Source organism: Ranitomeya imitator, chromosome 2 (genome assembly GCF_032444005.1).
Source record: "Ranitomeya imitator isolate aRanImi1 chromosome 2, aRanImi1.pri, whole genome shotgun sequence".
Classification (NCBI taxonomy): Eukaryota; Metazoa; Chordata; class Amphibia; order Anura; family Dendrobatidae; genus Ranitomeya; species Ranitomeya imitator.
The window spans coordinates 752033096-752038753 of NC_091283.1; the positions used below are offsets into that span (position 1 = coordinate 752033096).

At 46.2% G+C, this 5658-nt stretch overlaps 1 protein-coding gene across 1 annotated transcript in view; it reads left to right on the forward strand.

Moving 5' to 3' along the window:
* Window positions 1-2305: 2305 nt before the first annotated feature.
* The window catches only part of PITX3 (paired like homeodomain 3), a 211044-nt gene continuing 207691 nt past the window's right edge, over window positions 2306-5658 (forward strand). Inside the window, exon 1 of the mRNA XM_069753295.1 lies at window positions 2306-2533. The gene's annotated coding sequence lies outside the window, so the exon portion shown is untranslated. The remainder of the gene's footprint in view (window positions 2534-5658) is intronic.

A 5658-nucleotide genomic window follows, 5' to 3' on the forward strand; every position in this document is an offset into this window, starting at 1 on the left:
TGTCAAACTGAACGATATCGCTAGCCAGGACGCTGCAACGTCACGGATCGCTAGCGATATCATTCAGTGTGACGGTACCTTTACTTCGAACTCCGCAGGACAGTTAATTATAAGTTGGCTGTCTCACCTAAACACCTACGAAGACATAGGGGGCAACAGTGGGAGAGGGGCGTCTCTAGGGTCCCGGAAGACCTCCAGGCCTTCCCGTCATACGGGTGCGTCCTAGCCATAACATACCTTGGGGACGTTGAACTAGAAAGATCTGGAACCAAAGAAAGAGAGAGCTGTAGAGAACGAACGAACGAGAACAGCAGTTGTGAGGACTATTCCGAATGCTCAGCAGGGTAGGACTACAACACACAGGCGCTAGTGGTAGGCAACGATTTCCATCTGCGAAGGAAACTCTGGATGTGCCCATCGGACCGGCCGGTCTCAGATAGCCCTGTTAAGCGTGCTCTGGATTGAGGATCCTGAAGTCTTCAGTAAAGAGGTAAAGAGACTGCAACCCTGTGTCCTCGTTATTGACTGCACCTCACACCATCACCATCCACCTTACTGGGAAGCCCTGGGGACATACTTCACCTGTGGGAAGGTATACCATCCAGCTGCTATTCCATCACCCCTCCGGACCCCACAGCAGCGTCGGTCACCCTGACCGAACACCACAGGTGGCGTCACGAACCCCTGACAGACTGCACCACCTTTATTGGACGCCCCTTAGCAGAGCCGCGGACCGGGTCTAGCCACCGTGACAGCCTCAGAACCGAATCAGAGAGGCCCAGTACCGAGAACTCGTGGCCCTGTGTCTGGGGGCGATCCACCTGCACCCCACAGAGCAGTAACCTTGTGTACCTGCCTCCTGCCTGCATCCCACAGACCGGTAACCCTCCTGTACTGCCTCCTGCCTGCACCCCACAGACCAGTAACCCTGTGTACCTGCCTCTTGCCTACACCCCACAGTCCAGTAACCCTTGTGTACCTGCCTCCTGCTTGCACCCCACAGAGCAGTAACCCTCCTGTACCTGCCTCCTGCCTGCACCCCAAAGACCAGTAACCCTTGTGTACCTGCCTCGTGCTTCCACCCCACAGACCAGTAACCCTCCTGTACCTGCCTGCATCCCACTGACCAGTAACTCTCCTGTACCTGCCTGCACCCCACAGACCAGTAACCCTTGTGTATCTGCCTGCTGCTTGCACCCCACAGACCAGTAACCCTCCTGTACCTGCCTGCACCCCACAGACCAGTAACCCTTGTGTACCTGCCTGCTGCTTGCACCCCACAGACCAGTAACCCTCCTGTACCTGCCTGCACCCCACAGACCAGTAACCCTTGTGTACCTGCCTGCTGCTTGCACCCCACAGAGCAGTAACCCTCCTTTACCTGCCTGCACCCCACAGACCGGTAAGCCCCCTGTACCTGCCTCCTGCCTGCACCCCACAGAGCAGTAACCCTCCTGTACCTGCCTCCTGCCTGCACCCCACAGAGCAGTAACCCTCCTGTACCTGCCTGCACCCCACAGACCAGTAACCCTCCTGTACCTGCCTGCACCCCACAGAGCAGTAACCCTCCTGTACCTGCCTGCACCCCACAGAGCAGTAACCCTCCTGTACCTGCCTGCACCCCACAGACCAGTAACCCTCCTGTACCTGCCTGCACCCCACAGAGCAGTAACCCTCCTGTACCTGCCTGCACCCCACAGAGCAGTAACCCTCCTGTACCTGCTTGCACCCCACAGAGCAGTAACCCTCCTTTACCTGCCTGCACCCCACAGACCGGTAAGCCCCCTGTACCTGCCTCCTGCCTGCACCCCACAGAGCAGTAACCCTCCTGTACCTGCCTCCTGCCTGCACCCCACAGAGCAGTAACCCTCCTGTACCTGCCTGCACCCCACAGACCAGTAACCCTCCTGTACCTGCCTGCACCCCACAGAGCAGTAACCCTCCTGTACCTGCCTGCACCCCACAGACCAGTAACCCTCCTGTACCTGCCTCCTGCCTGCACCCCACAGAGCAGTAACCCCCCTGCACCTGCCTCCTGCCTGCACCCCACAGAGCAGTAACCCTCTGTCCTGTACCTGCCTGCACCCCACAGACCGTGGCTATGGCGGAGGCTGCATGACTCAGGCACACAGGACACTGATTTGAATGTCCATGCTCCGGTTCAGCTGACTCTACATTGGGCTGTGACAACCGGGACAGTCGTGACAATGAGAACGTCATCTATGCTGATTGGCCAGCATCGTGCGGTGGGCGTGGCCCGGCGGAGCACAGCTGGACACAACTCTGGGCTGAGCATCTGGAAAGGGGCGGCCGGAGTGCAGGGCTCATTGGCTGAGGCTGGGGGCGCCCGCTGCCTGCAATAAAGTGAATGGCACAAGTGAATGGGAGCTAGTCCGGAATCTGCTCTGCCTGTGAGATCCCAGCCAGGAGCAGGCACCCGGGATCCAGGGAGGACTTAACTAGCCCCAAAGTCCCAGCCAGTAGCCCGGACTGTGATCTGCAGGGATTACACCGGAGCGCTCAGCACAGCCCGGTAAGTAACTCGTCTGTAGATACCCTGTACTATAGGGGCTCTGTAGCATCTCATAACCGTGAGCCCCTATGTGTGTAGCTATATGTGTCTATGTATTTACAAATTAACGTGTGTGTATATATATATATATACATAATTTGTGTATGTATATATATATATATATATATATATATATATATATATATACTCAGACACCATATAGAACAGAGGCACACGTGTTTCTGTAGCCTCTCATAACCATGAGCGTGTGTGTGTGTGTGTGTGTGTGTGTGTGTAGATGTGTGTGTATGTATATATATGTATATATATATATATATATATATATATATATATATACACTTCACAGAACATATGCACACGTGTTCCTATCGCATCCCTAGAACCCTGGATATATATAAATAAGCACAGATGAGAATATACACTGTATTTCAGCTTGTAGGATATGTGGTCATCCCTTCCAATTGTGTCCAATTTCATATATATATATATATATATATATATATATATATATATATATATATATATATATATATCTTCATTGATACCCAGCATCATGTTCTTATATATATAATGTGTGTGTAAATAAATATATATAATGTGATATACTATCTATCCCTATTTCTGTTACAATAGGTAACTCGGGTAACAGATATGAGAATTACATTTTATCTATTGCGTATTAGAGTTTTGTGAACTACTAGACAGGATCATACAGTTGTATTATTATTGATAATAATAATAATAATAATAATAATAATAATAATAGTGTTATTATTTTTTTACTATTTAAAAAAAGAACAGTGCACCAAAGCTGTAGCCCTGGCTGATGAATGTGTGGCATGCAGTGACTGTGGCACAGGATGGCTGTAGCGCCGGGGCCGGTGGTCGCACACAGCTGGAGGATGATATTTAGATAACGATCTGCCTCGTGTTTACACTGGGAGTGAACAATTCTTGGGCTGCACAGAAAACTGTTTATGTGGAAACTGGTCATGAAGAAGCAGAATAGCTCTAGTATTCCGGGTAAGAAGTGGAGAATCTTCATGTAAGAGCAGCGCAAGCTCCACCAGTGGTGTGTACAGGGCCATTATATCTCGGTTACAGAACTATCATGACTTGTGAGGCTAATAGAAAGAATTGTGTCAGTAATACATTGGATTTTGTCAGGAAGGAGACGCTCTGGGAACATTTTCTCGTCAGGACTCCTTTGTATGTTATAAATAGGTTTGCTGAGATAATGTGATCCGCATATCTGCGGTTTTCCTCTGCTATATGTCTGCTCTCCTGTACATTTTCTGGTTATTAGAGATGTGTTTACAATACTTGGTATAACAGCTGCAGTATTGAAAGATATCCCGGCAGCTGCTGCGGCTGACATGCCAGGAGGGCTGAGAGCGGCGAGCGCAGCTCCGGCCAGCAGCCTCCTCCTGTGGAGGGATCTGGGAGGGTTATATGGACGGGGTACACAGAAAAGATGGATTGTACATACACAGTCTGCACTTTATATCAATGTATATATCAAATCTAGAAGTGTGAGAGCATGTGTGATGGAAAAAGCACATATCACACTGATTCTTCTATCATTTCCATCTACACAGAAACTAAATGTCCCACTGATAGGGAGAGGCTACTACATCACAAGCACATGTGTGTACTATGCAATCTCTACAAGCAAAAGATAGATAGATAATTGATAGATAGATAGATAGATAACAGATAGATAGATGATAGATAGATAGATAGATAGATAGATAGATAGATAGATAGATAGATAGATAGATAGATACATGGGTGTCACCTTTTGTGTACAAAAAGTAAAACGAATGTCCACTTTTTTTGTGTTTATTTTTTAGACAGATATAGACTAATTATCTTTCTATCTATCCATCTATCACACATTTATCTATCTGGTTATCTGTCACTCAAATGGTTATGTTTATGTACTTGCTCTTTATCTTATGTAGTGAAATCTTTTTCGTTGGTATCTTTGATAGCTTTTTAAAATAATAATTTATATAAATATGAACGAATGATAGATTAACTGATTCAAAGATATGACACGCTGTATAGTACACAGATTAGATTAATAAAATGTATAAAAGATAGATAAGTATATAGTATAAGATAGAAAATGTATGGATATATATGAATTAGAAAGATAAATTGATAAAGATTGATAGATAAATATGAGATAGATAAATCTGAGACAGATAGATGATAGATAGATTATATATACATATGGGATAGATAGATAGATAGATAGATGGATAGATGTATAGATAGATATGAGATAGAAAGATGGATAGATATGAGATAGATAGATAGTTAGATAGACGGATAGAAAGATGGATAGATAGATAGATAGTTAGATAGACGGATAGATAGACAATAGATAGATAGATAGATTATATATACATATGGGATAGATAGATAATAGATATATATGAGATAGATAGATATGAGATAGATAAATAGATGGATAGATGTATAGATAGATATATATGATATAGATAGATAGATATATAGATGGATAGATATGAGATGGATAGATAGATAGATAGATAGATAGATAGATAGATAGATAGATAGATAGTTATGGGATAGATAGATAGATAGATAGATAGATAGATAGATGGATAGCAGATTGATATGATATAGTCAGTACTGTCTTCTACCTCAGGGGATAGATTCTTTCTTGATAAATAATAAATAAATCTGCCCATATACCGCATGTAGATTTATTTACTGAACGAGACTGCATTTATACACTAAAATATGAAGTGCTTAGCAAGTATGAGAGTGTTCCCCGGCGGCGCTGTGTCCCCGGCAGCGCTGTGCCCCCGGCGTGCTGTTTTCCCGGCGTGCTGTTTCCCCCCAGCGCTGTGTCCCCGGCGTGCTGTTTCCCCGGCGTGCTGCTGCACTCTGCTGTCTCCCACCTCGGCGCTGCGGGGCTCTGCTTGTGCTGCAGCTGTGGGCCTGGGCTCCCCTGGGATGTGAGGCAGAGAAGTGCTGCTTTGGGGTTAGTATTGTGTGGACATGGCTGTGGGATTGGGCACACCTGTCACCCAGAAGCCCCGCGGACGATTTATGAATGCTACAGGAAGGAAATGATGGTAAAATCTGCT